Genomic DNA, 25,091 nt, shown 5'->3' on the forward strand with positions numbered 1-25,091 from the left:
TTAAATGAGAAACTGTGAGCAAATATAAGCATGCCATATTGATCTCATGAAATAGTAAATGCTCAGAGCAAAGGATTTTGCTAGACTGGAGAATTAAAGAATGTTGTGAGGAGGACAGTAGATTATGAAACCGAAAGACTAGTAGAAGAAGCAGTGCTTTGGAGCCAGTGCCTAGAGAAGAGATGTGACTCATCTCTAGGTTATGGCCTGAAAGGGATCTAGGTAACAGTCACAGGCCGTGGTGAGTTCTGACACAAGCAAGGTCCCTGGGTTTATAGCTTTGCTACCTGCAGTGCTCATCAGAAGCATGCTCCGTATATATGTTTGTACTGAAGCTGGCTTTTTGTTCTGGAACATGTGTAGTAGAGCAGCTAAGTTTGATTGAGCTACCACTTTGCAGCTAGGGTTGATTATGGCCATATAGTTACTCTACAGGTTCATTGCTGACTTAAGAGCTGCATCTTAACTTGGGAACTTAATAATAGTACCCAGAAATAAGTTCTATATAGTAATTCTAGTACTCAGACCACTAGTTTGAGACCTGTGACCTAAAACGTCATGGGCCTTGTTTCTTATTGCCTAATGCTTTTAACTGGTTTCCTTAAGAGTGACAGCTTTGTTACACAGAACACAAAGAAACTGTTAAGATCCCCAAGACTGTAGGACTGTTCCTTAGGATTTCTATTGATGTGAAGAGATACCATGACCACTTATAACATTAATTGGTGCTAGTTTACTGTTCAGCGCTTTAGTTCACTATTACCATGATGGGAAGCATGGCTGCATACAGGGAGGGAGACATGGTGCTGGAGAAGTAGCTGAGAGTTCAACATCTGTATGAGCAGGCTGTAGGAAGAGAGAGTGGCACTGGACCTGGCTTGAACATCTGAAACCCCAAGGCACACCTCCTGATAGTGCTATTCCTGATGAGTCTGTGGGGGCCATTTTTATTCAGACTACCATATACTGATTGATGAAGTCCACACCTTTTTTTCTTATTGACTGGAGTGGTTTTACCTGTCAGTATTAACAGTTTGTTTCTTGGAAGATCAAATGTGAGTTTCCTGAAGAGATTCTCAAGGTGACTGAGGTAGATCATTAGGAATACTTGAGAAACTCATGTTTCTGCCCAGTTAGAGATTATTTTTAGTTTACTTGCTGACATTGTACTATTTTAGATTGGGAAAAAGTGGCAATGTAGTTAGTTACTAAGAATACTATACTTGGTCTTAGCCAGAAGTCTGAGAAGTGATAATTGTTTAAGGATAAGGTATACTAACCTGAAAAAAAGTATCTCTGTTAAGCCATACATAAAATTTTCTTAATAAGAATGTTTTCAAATAAGAGATTAGTATCTCCTGTTTTTCTCTTCATACTTGACTGAATTCACTGCCTTGATCGTAACTCATAACTCCCATATGGTCTTTTTAACTGTGTTTTTTCTGGAGTAACAGTGGTACTTAGCTGTGTAAGCTTTAAATGACTAAGTACCCATAGGAGGAGGGTACTGCTCCCCAGTTTCAGCTGAAGATATGTCTTTTTCAAACTTACTTTCCAACTTTCCCTAGAATTTCTCAGTTCCTGACCACATGTCAGAGACTGATGGGCAAAATGCTTGCCCACAGGACGGCACTTGTGATTCCATCTCTGTCTATCTGTATTCTTCTTATCTCTTTTACCTTTTGCTTTTAAAACATTTTTTTAATGGAAGGAAGATCTCTTTCTCTCAAGGCAATAAAAGGAAGCATCTTTTTTTTTTTTAAGTTATGTTTATTTTAGTGTTTTGTGTGTGAGAGTCTGTCTGTCTGTCTGTCTGTCTGTCTGGTGTTCTCTGCATGCCTTTTCCTGGAACTAAAGACATAGATGGAGTCACAGTCACCATGTGAATGCTGGGAATTGTACTCAGATTGTCTGTAAGGGGAGCAGGTGGCTTAGTGGCTGCTGAGCCATCTCTGAAGCGCCAGCATCTTTCAGATTGTACCTTCTCCATCTTTCCCTTTGAGATTTCCGATAAGAAAATGTTATGTATGATGGCACTGGGAGGCTGAGACAGGAAGGTTATTTGAGGGTAGTGTCAGACATCTAAGAAATTGTATCTTATAAAAAGGAATATGCAGGCTAAGGTTGTTTAACCTTACACTGGCTGCTCTTACAGAGAACTGGATTCAGTTCATAGTACCTACATGGCAGCTCACACATGTCCTTAACTCTAGTTCAGGAGATCAACCCTGTCTTCTGGCCTTCATGGGTATTAGGTATGTATGTGGTACATGTACATACATGCAGATGAAACACATACATATATATAATAAAAATAAGTCTTTTAAAAAGACACTAAACTGAGATATGATCTCAAACCTCCTAGACACGTGTTAGTGAGGATCTAGAAGAAAGTGTCCTCCTAATGCTCTGTGTAGCAAATGTGACTTGGTGTGGGAAAATAGTACTTAAGTTCCTTTTTAAAACTAAGACTGTCTTACATCCCTCTTAATTCATGTTTAATTCATTTATTCATGTTTAATTCATTAGTATTAAATATATTCTCATTATGTTCAACTAGTCCCTAACATTCTTTTTAACTCATAAACCTGTGGAACTAAATCCTAATTTTTATTCCCTAACTCCTTGCAGTCAGCATTCAGCTTTCTATCTCTGAATTTGACTCCTGGGCACCTCATATTATAGACTCATACAGGATTTGTTGATTCATATAACATGATGGTTCATTTGTGTTGTAGCAAGTGTCGCTTTTTAGAGACTGAATCATTCTTGGCTCTATATGTGTACAACATGATGTTTTCCATTCATTTATCCAAGTTTTTAAATTTTAGATTTTGCCCTTTTAAACTGTCAACTTAATAACCTACAGTCATCTAAGAGGAAAGCTTCCATGGAGGAATTGCATATATCAGATTGGCCTTGTGGGCATATCTATGGGAAATTGTCTTGATTATTAGTCAATGAAAGAGGACCCAGCCCGCAGCCTAGGTAGGCAGTTGGAGTAAGACAGACTCGCTAAGTAGGAGCCTAGGAGCCACCCAGCAAGCAGCACTCCTCCACGGTGCTTGCTTGAGTTCCTGTCCTGACTTCCCTTGCTTATGGACCTTACCCACTTGGAAGTGTAAGCCAAAAGAAAAACATTTTCTCTTCTGAATTGCTTTTAGCCAGACTGTTTTATCACAGCAACAGAAATTAAACTAGAAGAGATTTTGAGGAACTAATATTCTAATTAGTTATGCCATTTTCCATTACTGCCAACAGTCCACAAAGATTTCCAGTTTTCTGGACATCTTTCCACTGCATTTTATTTTCTGGATTTTGAGTAGTACATATCCCAGTAGGTATACATTAACATTTCTGTTTCCCTATGCTGAGTGAGGTTGAGTATCCATTCATGTGGCTGTTAACTATTTGTACATTTTCTTTTTTTTTTAAAAGATTTATTTATTTATTATATGTAAGTACACTGCAGCTGTCTTTAGACACTCCAGAAGAGGGAGTCAGATCTCATTATGGATGGTCGTGAGCCACCATGAGGTTGCTGGGATTTGAACTCTGGACCTTTGGAAGAGCAGTCGGGTACGCTTACCAACTGAGCCATCTCACCAGCCCCTGTACATTTTTCTTATGGAAATTAAAGTCAAGTTCTTTTATGTGCAATTTATAATTATGTATTTTGCTTATTTTTAAATTGGATTTTTGTTGCTATGTTTATATTAATTTGGTTTATTGTTTTTTATCAACTTTGTTGAAATTTAATATTAAGATAAGATGGGGGGGGGGCTGTGTACATATAGGATTTTTTATTCTCCACAGAGTGATACATGCTAAGGTGGGCTGGGCTTGGGCCAGTGTCCCCATATGTACAGAATTGAATAAAGTGGGTCCCTGATTTGCCTTGATGTGAAAAGGGACATGGGAAGAAGATGGCTGTTAAGACCAGAATTGTGTTAGTCCTGTGCTGGTCCTGGTTTGGAATGTAGGGAGATAAAGCAGCTCTTCCTGTGTGGTCCCTTCTAGGCAGGGATGCCTGCTGGGTTTGGAGGGCTTTCTATACCACATTTTCCCACTGAGTATTCAGTATCTTTTGAACCCAGGCAGGAACCCTCGGTCCAGGCAGGCTTTCTCCAGCCATTGTCTTCTTCACCAGCTGTGTGTTCTGGGTCCATGGGGATAGAGCTGCTCAATGCTGCAGCTCCCTCTCATCTTCATCCTCACTCTCTAATGTGAGTCTGGCAAATGAAGCCCCAGGGCCTGCATCCGGTTTTGGATACCATCAGCTCAGTCTTCTCCCTCACCCACTGGTGCCGGTTCCATCTCTTCTTGTTCAGGATCTTGACTGAGGGGCTGGCACTTGTAGCCTGCTGGGCCTGTTCGTGTTTCCTCCTGCTCTTCCTCAGATTCTTCACTGCTGTAGGACTCTGATGTGGCCCTAAGTCCACAGTCTGATTAGGGGAGATATGCTCAGGGACCATGGTGTCTCCCCTAAAAGTACTCCTGCCATCTGGGCAGGGGCTTCTCAGAGCCCACAGCCAGACCCTCACCTTCACTTCTGTCGGGGCAGGACATGCTGGGACTCTTTTATGTTTTTCTTACTAAACATTTTAAAATGTGCTAGCCATATGAAGTTCTATAAACACTACCAATTTTAATTTTTCAAAATTATCACTTGGTCATAATTGGGGTAAAAGTAATAACATTTGAAGAATGCTCACATTAAAATTCTGATAGCTATATCAGCCATTTTATTACTGTTTTAGTCTGCACAATTGGGATAATAAGTTCAGTGTTCTTTTTAAAATCTTATCATTCATTTCTAGTCCTCAAGATTTATTTCTAACAATTCTATATAAAAAGATTTTTGTACTTTTGTGGAAAAATTAACACTCAAGCAAAGTGTAGACCAGAAAAGATGAAAAGCAGATGAAATACAAAGTTGACTTTTGATCTTTTGATTTTGTGAACTGGAATACATTATGAGATCCTGCATTCTTTTACTCCTTGAAAATGTTCATGGCAATAGCAGAGGACTCACATATGAAAAGACATTTTTAAAAAAGGACTCTGTCATTGCTTCCACCATCACCATGTTTAAATTACAATGTTTGTAACACTTGTGTGTTGAATTGTCTAAAACTGGTGTGTTGTCATTCCAAGTCTCAATCCTCCACATGTAACCTTATTTTAAATATCCATTAATTAGTTAAGATGAGGTCATAATAGAGAGTATTTTAAGTTTCTAGTCCAGTATAACTGATGACCCTTAAAAAGGAAATTTAGAGACAGGTGTTTATTTAGTGAAGTTCCATATGAAGGTGAAAACAGCTGTTGGTACACCAAGGAGAGAGGCCTGTAAGAGATTGTTCAGAACCCTTGAAAAGAACCAAGCCTGCCACCAAGGACTATGGTTATCACATGTCTTTGGTTTCTTATACTTCATTACTGTCACCTTCAAACACTAATAAAGCCTTTAAGTAGGCCCTGCCCTATTTGTCTTAGAAATGAACTTCATCCTTTGTGCTGATGACCACTGCTGCTCAGGGGAACACTTGAAAATCATGTAGATAAATCAGAAACAATCTTTGTCATCAGCATAGCCAGCATCATGAAGTATGCCAGTACCATGACTAGGTAAATCATTTAAAAACGCTTAAATGGTTGAATGTGAGTTTCCATATGACTAAAGAATTCCATATTCTTAAATAGAAATTAAAATATATGTTCACAAGAATTTGTATAAAAATGTTTGTAAATGACCTTATTTGTAATTTTGAGGGAAGTAAAACTAACTTAGTGTCTATTAACTATACATAGATTATGGCTACATGTGTATATTAGAATGCATATGGCTTACAGAAATTAGTACAATATTATTTTCACAAATTATGTTTGTATCTTGAAAGGCATGCTAAGTGAAATGATGGTTACAAAAGACCAAATACTTGTAATCATCCCAGGGATATGCTATATCTGAGGTCATTTGTAAATCTCTGCGTATGAGAACATGATTGAGAGCCGTAGGTTCCGACTTACTTAGAAAATATTTTACTTTTATAAAATAAAAAAGATTGTTATTTTGAAACAGTGTATTAGAATTCAGATTTTTAAAAACAGTAAAATTCTACTATATCTTGAAATTTCAACATCTACCTATATACCACATCATGTTATTCTAGTGTATTAGCTATATATTTTACCCTTTTTTGCAAAGAAGGGCATTTTTTAATGATTAAAAATGATAAAACACAGACTGAGGCCTAAGACCATACACCACCTGCTATCCCCAGTGTCTTTCAAAACCCTGCTTGACTCTAATGACAGATCCAGAACAGGGAGTTTGGGTGTGTGCTGCTTGGTTCACATGTTTCTTAGGGGTAATTAGCAATAAAAAGATTGTCAAAGAAGTAGTTGTTTGTTGCTAGCTTACTTTTGTCTCTTTGTCTAATTTGAAGGGTATTTACTCTTTTTCTTTTTTTTTTTTTTAGTGGTTATCCTCTTTTACCATATATAGCTAATAAAGATACATTTCTTACAGCTGTACTCTCCTTTTCATGCAAATACTATCATGAAACTCAGAGCTCCTATAGCTGACCATTCTTCCTTTGTTCGTTTAATTGTATGCAAAAGAAATTCATAATGTCTTAACACAGGATAAGTTTATTAATGAATTCAAGTTGTATTTAAGATACAACGAGGCCCAGTTCTCCCAGTTATGATCTCATTTTCATCTCTTTGTGCAGGCAAAGTGCAGCTTCATGCTTGTTGCCCCAGCAGACATCTAGGCCTATCTAGACTTTATGGCTCTGATCTAAGTAGAATGAACTAATGACAGGAAGAATCATTTGATGCATTCTGAGTGACCCAACTTAAGATACACATTCAATTCTAATCTATGACCAGATACTCTGGTATAATTCATTTCTGTATCATTCATTCATTCTGAGACCAGAAGTAGAAGGAGAGTTCAGTGCCAGACAGAGCTGATAACAAGAGTGATATATTCTCAGATGTAAAGGACGTTAGTTAGCACTCAGGACACAAAGGTAACAAGGATCAGTCAGTATACATAGTGAGGATTCATTGAACAAAATACATGAGTCCCTGTACGAGATACATTTTTTATATCACTCTTAGAATTCAGTAGATACATGTGATTCTTGAAACTGGGCTATGGAATTCACAGTACTAGAAAAGTATGCTGAGTTGGTGGCATGTGCTTGTAACCTGGAACTTGGGGAGACTGAAGACCAACCTGAGCTAAACCGTGGACGGAGGGCAGAAAGGAGAGAGGGTTGATTTCAGAAGACATTGTGGATAATGATAGACAGTGAGTTGGAACAGTGATAAAACATTGGAAATGTTGAACCATTGGTTGAAATATTTAAAGTACATATTGGTTTTTACCCTTAAAGCGAACTACATGGTGGTTAATATCTTAGAACAGTGTAGGTCCTATGTAAAATAGATCTTTCCACAGTAACAGAAATAACTCATGTCAGCATTTCCATGTATAACATCCACTAGCACACTGGTACTGAGCAAATGAAATGTACTTAATGTGACAAAAGAATGGAGTTTACATTTTTATTTAATATTAATAAAATCTAAATAGCCACTTGTGGCTAAATGTACCTTAGTAGAAAGTCCAAGATTCAGACTTGTACTTTATTCTCTTCTTCCCCTACATTTAGTTCTTGTAATGCCCTGAGCAGCTTACTAAACTTTCTTTGCCCCTATTTCTGCATATATATGATGAAGATAAACGGCATACATATCTTCATGAATTACTTTGTAAGTCTAATGACTTAGTTCATATAAAGTATGTTGACATTTCTGTGATATATGGCACTTAGGTGTTAATCATTGTTCTTATTTTCACTGTTAGAACAGGAGCTAAGGAAACAGCCAGTAATCTAACAACTAGAGGCTTTTTAAAAATATTTATTATTTAAATTGTATATACATAGATATGGTACACACACGTAAGTACTGGAGCCATGTTGGATCTCTCTCCTTGACTCCAAAATAAAATTACAGGTGAACGTGAACTGGCGATGTTGAAAACTAAACTGTTCTTTGGAAGACCAGCATGTGATCTGAACCACTGAGCCATCTCTCTAGTTTCCAGCCACTAAAGGCTGTTATTAGAAAGCTTTGACATATAGTTTTGATCCATTTATTGACAATGTACATGTTACAAATATAGTAAACAAAGTTAAAATATATTTGGGTATATTTCGGGGCTATCATTTAGTGTTAAATATTGCCAAATTTGTTGCTAAAAGAGATGATGAGATTTTTATCAAACCAGTGTTGGGGGTGGGGATTTGCCGCATTAAAAAAATATTTTAGTCATTTGCTTGTAATACCATTCATCTCACTAATTCACATCTTTATCTCTTGTATGTGTAGTGCTAGGGTTGAACTCTGGGCCTTGTGTGCCCTATACAAGGTCTCTACCACTAAACTGTAGCCCCAGCCCTTTTTCATTGAGGTAGGATCCTGCTAAGTTCCATACATTGGCGTTGAACTTGCTATATGTCTCAGGTGGGTCTTAGGCTTGTAATCTTCCTGCCTTAGCCTACCAGCTAGCTGGAATTATAAACTCACTCCTATACTTTTCTAAAGGGAGATTTGTATAGTTTAATTGCCAAGTTTCATTAGTTAGATTCCTGTACTGAGCTCCTTATGCCTTTTCATTTCCCTGCCTCTCACCCAATAATTTATTGTAATATTCAGACCGTTGTATAGAGGTTGGTTGATTGTAATCTGCTAAGCTATAGACTCTGAAGTATGCCCTGCCAGACTCTGGTTTTAGCTTTTCATTTTATTCATGTTAAAAGTGGTGGACTTTATTATAGCTAGGTCATCATATATTGAAGTCCATCTACTTCTATAATTTTTGTATCTTTCTCCATTTAGGTATTTCCTAAGATATACCATCGTAAGGGGGGTGGGACCCTAAATTTTTTAGCTTGATTTTGAGATGTTGGCTTTTTAAAGAATTATTTTCCAGTCTTCCTTATCTGTTGCAAGTAATTTTTTCTCTTTATCAGTTAATATTTTCAGGTTTTAAAATACTTTTTTTCATTTTGGACCAATATGCTGATGTATAGTTTTTAGAATTTTGTTTTTAATCCATCTTAAATTGTGAACAAATTGTTTAATTCTTAACATTTAAGTGAAATCCTCTGACCAAGTTACAAAACAGACACATTAAATTAAGAATAAAAGATAGTGTTTAGTATGCATATTAGATACAGATGAACTATGTAAAAAATACTTCACTGTCTTTATGAATTGTCCAGCATACATGTCTTCCATAATTTACTACATCAATTCAATAAGAATGAGATTTCTTTTTAAAGTTTTTTGTCTGTTTCATACAGATAAACCCACCTTACACTCTTTCTTTCTTTTTTTCCCATTAGTTTATTTATTCACTTTACATCCTGATCATTGCCCCTACCTTCCTTCTGGTCAAGCCTCCCTCTTCCCCCCACAGTCCCTCCTCCCATACCTCCCTCCTAAGCCTAGTCCTGCAGAGCCTTGATGTGCCAGGGTGGTGGGGGATACCCAGTTGAGATTTCTTAAATAGCAGTTTCTCTCTGTAGTGATGACATACAAATTGTTTTACATTTTATTTACAAAGTCACATATATAATTCTCTTTAAGACTTGTGTAGATCTTTAAGTTTTAAATTGCATAATTTTTAGAATTTCAATCCTTTATGATTATATAGTAATATGTATGTGTACTCAAGATGGAAAACTGAAAAGGAACAAATTTAAACATACTATGGGAATAATTAGATACCTTTGTTTTAGGACTGACTCAAAGCTTTCTGAATTCATTTTATTTTTAAAACCATGTCATTAAAATTTTTCTTAAAATGAAAATTATAGTTGAGATCTTTAGAATTGTACACTCTTTGAGTACAAATAAAAACTATATAACTCATGGTGAGACATGAGTCCTTAGCCACACTCAGTGTTCTTCTGCTTTATGGGCTTCTGGAGTCAGATACACCCATCCGTACTGCAGCTTTTTTGAAACATGGAACTTGTTCTGAATTGTGAGGAGGGGGATGCATACAAGCTGTGTGTTAAAATGGTAGAGCCACTTAGAGAATGACACCAGGAACCAAAAAATGGAATTAAGCCTGGATCTCTGAGTCACCACATAGAATAAATATTTCAAGATCTCTAAACCATTTTCCACTACTGTGTTATAGTTTTCTTCCTGTGATTGTTTCATGTTGTTTCCCAAATTTTAAAGACTCTAAAAGCCTTCCTTAGTATAAGGGACTGTAGTGCTTGCAGTGCTGGTAGCTGTGTGAGTCTTGCAGTAATTCTGAAAAATCCTAGGATATACAGCACTAGGCTCAAAATTTTCTGTTACTTCTCTTTACAGACTTTGTCCTCTTAGGACCCAGTATAATTAGCTAGTGCTCTCTTCTGAGTGTTATATACCCAAGCACTTTGAATACTGTTGGGCAGTAACATGATTTATTACCAAGCGCAGATTTCTCTGTGCACATAGATAATGTAAGCTTGCTCTCTACTTTCAAAGAGAAACAGGATGACACTGAGTCTTAGATGGTTAAAATGAAATTTGTCTTATACTTCTCTGATCTTCACAATATTTGATTAATAGCTGTTTGTTGGAATGAGGCATATAGGTCACCCCAGATCTGGGTCTGGTGAGGTTTTTTATTTTTTATTTTATTTTATTTATTTGTTTGTTTGTTTGTTTGTTTTTCGTTTTTTCAAGACAGGGTTTCTCTGTGTAGCCCTGGCTGTCCTGGCACTCACTTTGTAGACCAGGCTGGCCTCGAACTCAGAAATCTGCCTGCCTCTGCCTCCCAAGTGCTGGGATTAAAGGCGTGCGCCTCCACTGCCCGGCAAGGCTTTTTTAAAAGTTTCTGAACTTTAATATAAAATGAACACTTATTCTGAAATTGTTTGCAGATAGTAGCTAGCATCTTCTAGTGTGTTTGACTATCATCCCCAAAACTTGTAAGGATATTAGTGAAGATTTTTAAGACATGGCCTCTCCAAGTAGTCCCAGCTGTCCAATAACTCTTTATGTAGACCAGATTAGCCTTGAGCTCACAGAGATCCTCCTGCCTCTGCCTCTCAAGTGCTAAGATTAAAGATGTGTGCCACTGCTTAGCCTAATAAAGAATTTTTTAAAAGATTTATTTGTATTTTATTTGTGTAAATACATTGTTGCTGTCCTCAGAAACACCAGAAGAGGGCATTAGATTCCATTACAGATGGTTGTGAGCCACTGTGTGGTTGCTGGGAATTGAACTCAGGACCTCTGGAAGAACAGTCAGTGCTTTTAACTGCTGAGCCACCTCTCCAGCCCCTGATAAAGCATTTTTAATTGGATTTGAAGAAATGGCTCAGTGGGTAAGAGTGCTTGGTATGAAAGCAAGGCAACCTTATTTCACATCCCCCAGGACCCATATAAAAAAAGGTTGTTGGTGCTTGTAACACTAGCCTTAATGGGGAGAGAAAGTGAATTCTGGAAGTTTACCTTGCTTACCTTAATGAAGTTCTCTCTTCCCAGATGACAGTAGATGATGTAAAATTGATTTAGAACAAAAATTATTGTACCAGTATACTCTCCTTCAAATTAATTTACATTGAAAGTTAAAATATAGTTAGAAATCTGTTTGAATAGGAAGGAGTTTAAGCTGGAGGATAAAATAATTGGTTGAATGATCTGATAGAAATATGTTTGTCCTAGAGAAACCACCAAATGTTTTGAACCTTGGTAGAATCAAGTGTGAAAGAATTTGTAATTTCAAGAGGATTAGCAGTAGTGCTTGCAGTGCTGGTAGCTGTGTGAATCTTGTAGTAATTCTGAAAAATCCTAGGATATACAACACTAGGCTCAAAATTTTCTGTTACTTCTCTTTACAGACTTTGTCCTCTTAGGACCCAGTATAATTAGCTAGTGCTCTCTTCTGAGTGTTATATACCCAAGCACTTTGAATACTGTTGGGCAGTAACATGATTTATTACCAAGCACAGATTACTCTGTGCACATAGATAATGTAAGCTTGCTCTCTACCTTCAAAGCATGATATACAACAATGTTTTGAACTGAATGGTGCTCACTCCTTGCCTGTATGTACCAGAGCAGTAGTACCCCTAGAGTATACTATATTTAGCTACTGCCTTTTACCTTTTGAAAAGCAAATTTGAATCTTTTATTTTTAATTAAATATCTAAAATAGCACAATGTTCATAACAGCTTCTTTCCATTGAAGGGCTAAGCCATAGCTTGCCTGAACTCCTGGTGCGACTTCTCCATCCTCTCTCCTGTGGTGGAAACCCTGTTTTGTTTGCTCCCTTTGTTGCATTAACCTTCTGTTTCTAGTCTTTTCGGTTGTCCAATCCTCATTTATGACTTTCCATGCTCATCTGCTCTTTCTTTCTTTGGAATAGACTCTCTTTATTCTTGACTCTTTTCATTCAGTAAATCATAAAGGCAGCTTGTACTCCATCTTACCCAGGAAAGCTGTGGTAACATTTTAATAAATGTTCTAGGATATCTAAGTAGCTATTTGGGAAAAAGATGAAATTTGACTCTTGTCTAGCTCTTTGTACAAGAATAAATACAGAAATGGCTATCTATGTAAGTATTCATAACAAAAAAGGAATTAACCTAAGTGTTTCATCGGCCAATAATTGATTTAAAAAGCATGATGTATCATCCAGTGGAGTGTAATATAAATGAAATTACTGCAGCTTACTCTTTCCTTTCACTTTGGGATGGTGTCTCTTTGTTTTTGTTGTTTCGAGGAAGACTTTATCTGTATAGTTCTGGAACTCATTCTGTAGACCAGGCTGGCCTTGAACTCAAGAGATTGGCTTGTTTCTGCCTTCCTAGCGCTGGGATTAATGTATGCACCACCACTGCTGGCTCAAATCTTTTCATTTTAAACTGATGCCTTTTAATGGTCTTTTATAATTGAGTCAGTATTTTATTATCTTTAATTTTTACATAGAAACATAATAGTATACTAATTTAAAATATCGCCTGATTGGTTTAAAGCCAGTATTCCATTTTAATCTTAGAGAATGCTGAGGATTTAGTCCTTATCTACTGTATTTCTCACACCTCTGTCTTTTCCATTTTGATATCTCTTTGGGAGGTTATTTATCACAAGTACCAAGGCAGATACCTAGTTAGCATACTACACATTTTTTATTGATAGCAAAAAGAGAGGAGCATTATTACACTAATCTTAGGTAATGAATGAGTTATCAGGCACGGAAATCTTTCTTAATGTAGCTACAGGCTAATTATATATTCAGCAGGGAGGAAATACTAAGCTTTTGATAATGTAGCTCAGTAGAATAGTGCATGCTTAGCCTGCACAAAACCTGAATTCAGTTGTAGACCTGAGAAAGATTTCTTATAAAAATTGTTACATGAGGGATTATAAGATGTCTCAGTGGGTAACTCACATTGTAGGAGAAGATGAGCTCTACAGAGTTGTCCACACTATGAATGAATAAATGTTGCTTCATGACATCAAATCATACCTAAAGATATAAGTCATTTTAATGGCACAGGAGCTAGGCAAGACAGGGAAGAAATTTAGGAAAGAATCTTTGTGGCTCATAAGTCAAGTGGACGACTTGGTGTGGTTCCTAATCCCTTCATGTTTGTTACTCTTTTTTGTGGTTTTTCGAGACAGGGTTTCTCTGTATAGCCCTGGCTGTCCTGGAGCTCACTTTGTAGACCAGGCTGGCCTTGAACTCAGAAATCCGCCTGCCTCTGCCTCCTGAGTGCTGGATTAAAGGTGTGTGCCACCACGCCCGGCTGTTACTCATTTTCAAGTCATCAAATAAATAAGAGTAAACCAGCCAGGTTTGTTGGGGCCATCTCCCAAGTAATGTCGAAAAGGACTGTTAGTGTAGAATCTCATTAGCTGGTTAATCTTACTACCTGTAAAACAGGGATCAGATGCCTTGAGTTTTAGTTATTGAACTCTAACTAAGGTATAGAATAGAATATTTCTGAGAACACTGTGTTTCTTTGTTATTTCCTGTTAAAGCATAATACTACAGATGTGTGGGCTGTTTAAGAGTTCAGCAAACTGAAGACCTCTGTACCTTTATTCTTTATTGTCAGTTACTAGGAATCTATGTCTTTATTGAGTATATTATGCTGTTTGAGAAATAAAAATTAAGTAAAAACTTAGACTACTAGAGTGTCTGCTTGGTATAAAAGAAGCCCTGGTTTTCGTCCCCATGCTACAAAAAAAAAAAAAAAAAAAAAAAAAAAAGGGAAGGGAAGGGAGAAAGAAACAAAGAAAACAGACCACAGGAATTAAATTTCTTCCTTCCTTTTGGGCATTATAATTTCCTGTTCAGATAAAACAGACAGTTAAGGAATGAAGGAAAACTTTCAGGGTTTAAATGCCTTTTTTGTCCTTAGGGCTCCTGTAGTGTCTACAGCACAAGATGCTAGGTTGTGGGCTATTGTGCTCACTAGAAGACCCACAGGAGGGGCAGACACACACACAAATTCTAATAAACATACTCTCACAGTTTAAAACTGTTTTGAGTTAATAGTTAGAGAATTTTACCTCACAAAAGAAAGGAGAGAGCCAAGGTTGAAAAAAAGGATTCTGCGTTCAAAACCAGCCTGGGTTATTATATAGGAAGCCCCTTTCAGACTGCCAGGGAGAGGGCCAACTGGGAAAGGTTGTACAGTTGCTAGTGGACAGGCCCAAACAACATTTGGCATCTGTTTTCTTTCTTCCTCCTCTTCCCTCTTTCCACTCTATTGTTTTTTCTTATTTCTTCCCTCTAATTTTTATCATACCCCCAAAAATTGACATGGGTGAAAAAAAATTACGTATTCTAACCATACGAATACTGTCCTATACTTATACTGTCTTTGTTGTTCCACGATTATCCTCAATTTTATTTATTTATTTATTTATTTTTAATTTTTTGGTTTTTTGAGATAGGGTTTCTCTATGTAGCCCTGGCTGTCCTGGAACTCACTCTGTAGACCAGGCTGGCCTTGAACTCAGAAGTCTGCCTGCCTCTGCCTCCCAAGTGCTGGGACTAAACGAGTGCACCACCACGCCTGGTTTATCCTCAATTTTAAAAACATCTAAAATCCAACCAAATGCAGTGCTTTATTTAGGTTCATTTAGTGGTTTGTAGGCTTCTGATTTTTATAAAATGCACACACACACATATTTATGTATTTGTGTAACTGTCTGCATGTGTGCCTGCACACTAGAAGAGGGCATTAGATCCCATTATAGATGTGAGGCTGTGTGTTGTTGATTGAAATTGAACTCAGGATCTCTGTTAAGAGAGTGCTCTTAACAGCTAAGCTACCTGTCCAACCCCCTCAGATTTACATTCTTAAGAGTTTAGGCTAGCTTTTTAGCTAGAGAATGACCAATAATCTAAATTGTGTGATTATTATGTATTTGGAGATTAATACAGCATATATAACTATTACATCAGAAGACAAAAACAAGTCATAGCGTATCTTGAAGAATTTCGCACTAGATATCTGCAGTTTCTTCCTAGTTCTCATATCTTCATTGTACCATCCTGTAGCATGTATGTTCTTTCTGTTTAGCTGTTCTAAAGATATAAAAATTAAATGCTAGCCTAAGTTCCCCCAAAGCAACCATCCCAGCTCATCTCCCCCCCCCCACACACACACCAGAAATAGTCACTACTTCTAACAAAAGGTACAAGTGATTTTTTTCTCAGATGAAATCTTTGCTAAGTGGCAAGCATAATTTCAAGGCAGCTTTACTTCAAAATGGCAACAAGAACTTGTTATGTAGCAGATGGACATGCTGACATACATAATAAAATGAAGCAAGACACTTATGGCAAAAACTGAAATGAGTATTTCCATGCTTCAAATGATAATCTTTCTTTTTAAGATTTGGAAATACTTAGGTCTTATAAATTCTAAATTAGTGAGAAATCATAATTAAAACATTTTCAGATAGCTTTATCAACTAAAGGCTTCCCTTTAATTTGAAAAAAGGGTAAGCAAGCTGTTGGTAGTGAACCCCAGTAGCACACAGTGCTTGTTTAGCAGCTGACTTAAGGTGGACTCCATAGCACTGGAGGGAGAGAAGCAAAGTCCAGTAATAAACAGTCCCCATTCAGTCTTTACATTTCAAGCGTCACACAGAACCTTATTTTCACTGCTGTAGCAGTAATTACCTAAGTTGACTTTGTTATCCTATCACTGTTAAACCAATTTAGAAAGCTTCCTTTCTGTTCTCTTACCTTTATCATGCATTGTCAAGATTATCTTTTGTTCTATAGTCAGAAAAAAGTATATATAAATCTGTGAAGCTGAGCCAGAGCCTGTTTTGGGGAAAGGGGCGTTAGAAAGGAATACTTTAAGGAAAATAAGTATATTATAATGTCTGTAGCTTTTGTCTTGGTGCTTGCCGTACTGCTCTAAAGAGCCCTGCTGATCTCAGAAACTATAGAATTGTATACTTTGTACAAGACAAGTTTGATTTCTAGTTAGTGGTACATGTATTTTTTTCCTTCAGTTAGTGCAGGTAATATGTGAGCATTGTCCTTAGAGCATTTCTGCATTCTTGTGGAAATAGAATCTTTGTTTAACAGAAGAGGAAACTAAGATAAATAGAATAAAGACTTTTCAGTTACTCAGTGTATTATCCAAAAGGTGAGACTAATCTTTATTTTGTTTTTCTTTTCATGCTTAATGAGTTTCTTTTCATTTGATTCCTTGTCTTACTTAAGTCATCCTTGGGCTAAGGTAGACAGCATCTGACAGCAAGCTGAGATATCCTTTGTCATAGTTCTGTCACTGTCTCCATCTATTGGTGTGAAGAAGTAATGCTTCTTCCTAAATATGCAGATGCTTTGTTTTAGCAAAAACACATTAAGCAACAAGGAATTGCCCCCTAAATGTATTATCTTTTCCTGTGACAAAAAGTCAGTTTAAAGATACTAAAAGTGTCATGAGATGTCAGCTTTTGGAGTGTGTGTGTGTGTGTGTGTTTTAGTGATACTAAAGAGTCACTTAAAACTTATATATATTATATATATTAAAACTTATATATATTGTAAGTGGTGTGGTAGTGCACACCTTTAATCTTAGTACTCAGGAGCCTGAGTCAAGCAGATTCTTTGGAGTTCAAGGGCAGGCAGAGGTACATAGTGAGACCCTGTTTTGAAAAAACAAAACCAACCCCTCCAAATTATATATATTAACAATATCAGATTCCTTACTTTATTCTTTAGGAAATATGATCATTTTATCTTTTTTGCAATATGATCGGATCAGGTGTCATGGTGCAAAAAAGTAATTTTTAGCAAGAAACCTCCCAAATCCTGGCAGTCTTTGCATAGTCAGATTGTTAGCTCTTACATCATTGCTTCTGACTTACTAATGAAGAGCTCAAGATAGCTTCTGATGCATTCCAGATATTCTGGGTGGTGACTGGCTAGAGAATCACTGACATCACAACCAGCAGCTGTTGATTTCTATTGTCTCTTAAGTCCTCAGTAAGTGCTTTATTCTGCTCCTGGTGCCTGACTAATCTGAGTGTTCAGCTCTGTAGAGGAGCAATGCAGAGTGTCAGTGTACAGACACTATGGAAAATGTGCTTTCAGTAACTCTGTATGATGAAGCAGATGACAGTACAATGAAGGTATGTGGTTCTAAACTCATTTTTATGTTTATAGAAGGTATCAAAAAGATAAATTATTTTTGTTTACTTAGTACCATAATTTTTATTAATGATTATATGCAATAAAATCTAAAATTAGGGCATTTAAAATATTATTTTTACAAAGATATATATGCATTTAGATGGTTAAGAGTCATATACCTACAGTAGTGCCAATTCCTTCCTATATCTCAGATTTTCAACATTTCTTACAGCATGTAAATAGAGTGGTTTACCTGTGTGCTGGTTTGTTTTTATATATAGCAAAACAAGTTGTCAGTTGAAAGAAATGTTTTGTTTAAGTTCATTTTAAAATAGATCAGCTGCATGGCTTGTTCAATTGTTAAATTTCATTATGGAGCAAATAACAATGTGAACGAGATACTGGTTGGAAATGAAGAAACTGAGTTCTTTAACTCTTAGAACCCATGTTAGTATTTGTGGCCTTGATTAAGGAAGGCATAGATAATTTTTAAAGTACTTAGGAAAAAATGTAAATTTGTCTTTGCTGTGAGCTGGCATAATGAAATACCATGTTACAAAGAGAAGAAATGTTCACTCCCACTCGAATTCTTAGAATTACCTGATTTTCTAATTTTACCGTCTGAAAACTTGACATCCCCTTGTTTTCCTCAAAACTGGAATCTTACTTCATGGTTATGCTGATAGGGACAGTGTGTCTACAAGGATGCAACTGACTTGTTTATAAAAATTTTTTTAGGTTTTTTTTGTCTTTGGTTTTTTTTTTTTTTTTTTGAGAGTTCACTTGCTTTTTACCTGACATTAGTTGAGATTTTAACAAGCTTTGCAATTGCTGTGGCATCTTTAAACATTTCTACTTGTATGACAATTCTTTTGTTCTTAAGAAATAACTCATTTCAGTTTTAGAGAACATAGAATCACTAAATTGCCACGTAGGAAGACTGAGTATCGTCTTTTGTTCTCAACTGTGTTTGTAATTAGGTTCATAAATATACTGATATCTGTTATTGAAACTAGACTTTTACCAGATGCATCATTTCAATCTTGCGCTTGGAAAAAACTACCACCATCTTTTTAAGCGTCGGATTTTTAAATCTTTATATTGAATACTTCCAAAAAAGAATAAAAATTAACATGAGCAGTATTTATCTTTTTGTTTGTTTTTGTTTTGTTTTACGAGACAGGGATTCTCTGTGTAGCCCTGGCTGTCCTGGAACCCACTCTGTAGATCAGGCTGGCCTCGAACTCACAGATACACCTGCCTCTGCCTCCCGAGTGCTGCTCTCACCTAAACATCTAGTTCACTTTTAATCTTTTCCTCATCCCCTGTTCCTTTGGGGTTTGTCTGTGGCTCTTTTTGCCTCTTCTCTTAATTCATCTCCCCTCTTCCATCTTCTTCCCCACTTTGTCTTGGGCTTTCTGCATCAGAAAACTACATCTACTTGATGTCTTACCTTCCTTTCTCTGATGGAGTCTATATTAACCTTTTCTCTCCTTAATCCCCTCCTCTCGTTTCATAACATTCACTGCCTTTTCTTTCTCTTTCCTCCTTCCTCTCCTTTTCTTCTAGTCTCTGGTCTGGTTGTCTCGACCTCTGTCTGTGACTACCGTGTGCTTCCTCCTCTCTCCCTATACCTTCATCCTCCTCTGTGTGTCACCCTCATTCCCTGTGTTTCTCTTGTTGACATGTCTGTATCTCCTGCCTCTGGCTTTTGAGGTTTTTAGGTTTCCATTCCTCCCTCTTGCAGCTATCTTCTTTCTTTGCTTCATATATAAGATTTCAATGTCACCGAATGGAGAAGATCAGTTGACTTTAATCTGTTTTGTTGTTGCTGCTGCATAGTCAGCAGCAGTTCCTGGTTGCATTTAATTTTTGTTAAATCTGTTCTCCCTCAAACTGGTAGATAAGGAGTTATGATCTTAAGGTTATATATTTTAAGTAAACAGACTAATTTTAGTCTTAGTTCATTCTTTTAAATTTATTTATTATTATATGTAAGTACACTGTAGCTGTCTTCAGACACCCCAGAAGAGAGCATCAGATCTCATTACAGATGGTTGTGAGCCACCACGTGGTTGCTGGGATTTGAACTCAGGACCTTCGTAAGAGCAGTCCATGCTCTTACCCACTGAGCCATCTCTCCAGCCCTTAGTTTATTTTTTTAGAGCTTCATGCTTGAAGCATTGTAATTAAATTGAAGTTATCACATATTAAATATTTTTAAATACTTTGTCTTCCCAAGTTGTACATGGGTAGATCATTACGAGACAGGTTTCTTTTCGTAAGAGTTTTTTTTTTTTTTTCCCTATTAAAATTTCAGGTTCATAGGAATTGAAAGGAATTCAAAATCAAGACACTTTAGTTATTTCTCTCTTTATAATTGTGCTGTCGGTTATGAATAAATTTGTATTTATTTAATACTCCTAAGGCCTTTTATGTCATTACTTTTCAAATGTGTCATGGTAGACTTAATATGCTCACATTTTCTAACTTGTGATTTGTATTTTGAAGTAACTATAGATTCAGGGGATATTACAGAAATAAATAGTACAGAGAAGTTTCCTGGTAGGTTTTGTTTGTTTTAAATAGATTTTGTTTTTGTTTTGCTTTCTTTTGCTTTGTTAGTAAGGAATGAACCCCAGACCTTGTACAAGCTAGGCAAAGTACTCTGCCATTGACCTTTATCTTCAGGCATTTTAAAATTATTTTTTAGCCAGAGTCTTGCTGAGTTGCATAAACTACTTCATTATTACTCGATAGCATCTACCCAGTAAATACAAGATCCTTCCTGAGTCTCCACAGTAGCTATCATATGAGTACACTGTAACAGGAAAACACAAGATGCTTTAAAGTCTTGACACTTTAAAAGTGATATCCTCAAGATTTTGTAACGAGTTTTTAAAATACCCTAAAGCACAAGAGTTCACTTCCCATTTACCTAAATACAAAAATCCTAAATCTTTTAAACCTTGCAATAGTCCTATTTCCATTAAAAGCAAATTAAGACGACTTGTTGAAATATTCTATGTATTAACAGTACCATGATGGTTTTATAACTAGTATAATCTTACCACAAAAGGAAATGCGTGAAGTTTTCTGTACATGTATTCCTATGTGTGTTCAAGAAACAGATATAGAAATTGAATTTTTTCAGAGTTAAATTAAATGCTGTTTTTACATATATACTTCCTGCCCCCATAAAATGTAGCAATTATTACTTCTACATTGTTTTGATGACTCTAATGTTTTATTACTGTCTCTGGTATGTGATTGTTGTGGGCAATATAAGGTGAAGTTAGAACCCTACTTCCAATTGTCTCTATAAGCCTCTGTAGCTAATCAGTATTCATTTTAATTGATCTGTGTTAATTTTGGTACAGAATACAGCCTGACCATTCCTAATCCCCAACTCCAAAATGCTAAATAATCTTTCTGAATGGCAAAATGGTGCCACATAAAATATATTCTGCGACTCATCTTATGTCAAAGTCAAAATGAAGACACACCAAAAATATAAATAAAACTGCCTCCAGGTCAGAAAGATAGTGTCTTAGTTAGGCTTTTACTGCTCTGAACAGACACCATGACCAAGGCAAGTCTTAGGACAACATTTAATTGGGGCTGGCTTACAGATTCAGAAGTTCAGTGAATTATCATCAAGGCAGGACCTGGCAGCATCCAGGCAGACTTGGTGCATGAGGAGGTGAGAGTAATATATCTTCCTCTGAAAGCTGCGAACAGAATATTGGCTTCCAGGCAGCTAGTGTGAGGGTCTTAAAGCTCACATCCACAATGACACACCTACTCCAACATGGCCACAGCTACCTTAACAAAGCCATACCTTCTAATAGTGCCACTCCCTGGGCTGAGCATATGAAAACCATCACAGATAGATAGATAGATAGATAGATAGATAGATAGATAGATAGATAGATAGATAGATAGATAGATGTGTGTGTGTGAATGGTTGGTTGTTGGTTGGATACACACATATATCCACATGCATATGCAAATGTGATTTTAATAAATTATGTGTGTGTGTTCCTGCCTGTCTGTATATGCACCATGTGTGTTCAGGTGTTCAACAAGGCCAGAAGAGGGTGTTAGAGCCCCAGAAGTTGGAATAACAGGTAATCATGAGTCACTTGATATGGATGCTGAGAACTGACCTTAGGTCCTATGCAAGAGCAGCAAATATTCTAAACGTCTAAGCCTAAACTATGTCTCCAAGTCTAAAATATGTTAAATATGTTTTAAATAAAAAAAAACACACCTGATCTCTAGTATTTGGGGCAAACGCTGTTTAGTTTGTATACTCAGTTTTACTAAGCCAAAATTCTACAAAAGTATAACTCAGTAAATTTAATGGAGAAAGCTCCATTAATATCTCATTGCTCAGTCTTAATTCTTACTTGAGTAGAGCAAGTTTATATGAATATAAATAAATTTCTTGGTTCTCCAGATGCTTATGTATGACCAGCATATAAATGTACATGTATATTGTGTGTAAGATAGGGTTTCCCTGTACAGTTAAAACTGACTTCAAACTTGCTGTTCTCCTATTGTAACCTAGAATAACAGATAGACACCAAATAGCCCTTTATTTTATACACGCATGTTATAAAATGAAGTGCATTATGTAGCATATAAACATCACAAATAATGTTATGTAAATCTGATATTTTTGCAAATATTTTATTATCTAGTATACGTATTTTCTAATGGCTTTATAGCTAATATAAATCTATGGATGTTCATTTATATAATATACATGCAGGAAATAAAAAACAGGGTTTGTTAAGATTTATGTGGTGCTTGTAAGGAACCATGAGTCTGTAAAACTGCATGTGGATTATGAATCTGCATGAGGAAGGAAGCACCTGTAGAGGTGCTATATCTGACTAGAAGTCCTTGGATTTATTAATAAAATTTCAAGAACTCATCATGGTCTAAGAATTGCCACTTTATCTGCTTTATAAATTGATGCTAGGTCTGTTATTTTTTACTTATCATTTCCTTATTTTTAAATGTTCCAAGGAGTGTGTGGCTGTTGGCTAGAATAGCAGACATTCACACAGACACCACAGTGTTTTCGAGCAGCTTTTGCTGTTGTTCACCTAAGCAGAATCCCATGTAGTCCAGGTGGGCCTTGAGCTCTGCATATAGTGATAGGGTTACTTTTAACTTCTGATTTTCTTTCCTCCCCCTCAACACCACACCCAGTTTATTTGGTGCCTGTTTATGGAACACAGTCTACCAATTGAACTATATCCCCAGCCAGACATGGCTATAAAATACACAATGACCTATGAAAACTGAACATATAAGACAGGGTCATCAAGAAAGTAACAGGACATTTTACTGTCAGTAATTTTGCAGTTGTTACTGAACCACAGCTCTCCTTACCTGGTATAGAGTGAGCAACAACAAAAGCTGGGCAGTGCATGAAATGGGCAGTTGTAAAATAACACAAAAGAAATTTACTAAGTATTGACAACAAAATGAGTGAGACATGGCTAGGAAATAATGAGGGAAAGTCATTTAAAAGTGAAACATTCTACCCATTCAGCTTCCAGCCATAGGAAGCTGAGCCAATTAAGATAGCAGTGTAGGTACTTTAAAAAGACTATACAGGTCTTCCAGCTCCTCTTGCTCAGTATGCTCTGTAATGGGTCTCCAGAAACAGTGAGCAGCTGAGCACTGTTTGCCCTTAACAGCAGGCAAACAAACAGGTAAAGTTGTTTGTACTTTACGTAAAAGGATAGTTTTGTAGTGTATGAGGATGGGTGATGGAAACAGAAAGAACGCTCCTGGTCTACCAAAAATCTGGTTTTAACCTATTTGTTACTTATTATAAAATGATTGTTTATTCAAGGAAGATATAAAACCTTTTGAGACCCTCACCCCAACCCTATATAATCCTTAGAGATGCTGTTTTGAATAAGAGCTGGTCTTTTGTTAGAATGTAGTTGGCAACTTAATTAAGAATAACACATTAAAAATTATAAAACAGGTGTCTGCCAGTTGTATCTTTAATTAAAATTCTATAGAAGATACGCTCAGCATCATAAAGGGACAAAGTTATGTTAGATAATAGAAGTTCCACATGTTGGTAAAATATATTAAGCCACTAAAGAATTATTGGGTGAATTAGATAAATTTGCCTGAATCCCAGTATGAACTTTGTAAGATGCTGATGGTAAACCATTGTATCTTTGAAACTCTCAAAAGGGTTTTCATTATTATGACCTTGAAATGCAAAGTCATGGGTAAAGGCTATAAAACAATAATTTACTATATAGTCAGTACAGAAAACTATTAAGGAAAAGATAATCATGGAATACCACATTAGAGTCTATTAAATTATCATAAAAACAAGTTTTTTCCATCAGATTATTATAAAACAGATGTGTGCACATTGATAATATGAGAAATGATTGAATAAAGAAAGAGATTAATCCAAACATGATGCCTTATGACTTTAATCACAGCACTAGGAAGGTAGAGGCCAGTCTGGTCAGGGACTGGAACATAGGGAGTTCCAGACTAGCTAAAGATACATAGTGAGACCTGTTTGTAGAGAGACCAAAACAGAGCAGGGTGTGTGTGCATGTGTACGTGTGTGTGATTATACTGAGAATGGTGTGAGCCTCCCATAGACCACATCAGTCAGAGACCCATCCAGCATCATCTCCCTAATAAGACTGCTCAGTGGCCCAAATGAGTCACCTTACAGGGATAAACATAGCAGGCCCACTATGAATGGCAAAGATAGTTCTATTTCAGAAATACCAGCCACAAAAGCCAGTCAGATCCTTCATTTTACGATACTTGTTTCTATAACTTGATAAAATAGAGTCCTTCATTAGGGAAATAATAGGCTTTTCTTATTTATGAGATAACTCTGAGTTTGAGAATGGATGAGTAAATGCTGCAACCTCTGATTGATTCTCTCCTATTGGTTCTATACCTTTAAGCATCTCCAAATAAATAATAGCTATCACAATTTTGGGGACGAATTTCAATCAATTCAATCAATTCAAACTCAGTATTAAAACCAAGGGAAATCTTTGTTCTCTCATCTTTTATGTCCATTATCTTGAGCTCTCTTCTCACAGGAATATTCTCTATTGTTTATTCCCTAAATTTGAGCATAGATGTGTTAGGAAGTTATTAATACACCTTTTATGCAGAGCTACAATACTGGACCTGATTTCAGTATGTTATCCTTTGCTCCATCTGCCGGTAGCTAAATTCCTTCCACAGGATTCTCCATATGCTCTGCAATCAATAGCCATGATTTTCCAGTTTTTCTTCTTCTGATCCATGACCTGCTAGCATCTCACATGATTTAATTCACTTTGTTGCTGAAAGTTCAGTCTC

General features: G+C 36.5%; 1 protein-coding gene and 1 pseudogene across 25 annotated transcripts in view; one reads left to right on the forward strand and one right to left on the reverse strand.

Moving 5' to 3' along the window:
- Gm29383 overlaps positions 1-16,317 on the reverse strand; it is a 36,860-nt pseudogene extending 20,543 nt beyond the window's left edge.
- R3hdm1 (R3H domain containing 1) overlaps positions 1-25,091 on the forward strand; it is a 134,457-nt gene that overhangs the window by 21,104 nt on the left and 88,262 nt on the right. The window contains exon 1 of one of the 25 annotated variants that reach the window (XM_017319906.2): positions 17,556-17,707. The exons of 22 other annotated variants lie outside the window; for them this stretch is intronic. The gene's annotated coding sequence lies outside the window, so the exon portion shown is untranslated. Of the gene's footprint in view, positions 1-17,555; positions 17,708-25,091 lie in introns of those variants that run through there. 2 more of the 25 variants (XM_030253144.1, NM_001357482.1) reach the window with 2 other exon arrangements.

The sequence above is a fragment of the Mus musculus genome, chromosome 1 (genome assembly GCF_000001635.26).
Source record: "Mus musculus strain C57BL/6J chromosome 1, GRCm38.p6 C57BL/6J".
Lineage (NCBI taxonomy): Eukaryota > Metazoa > Chordata > Mammalia > Rodentia > Muridae > Mus > Mus musculus.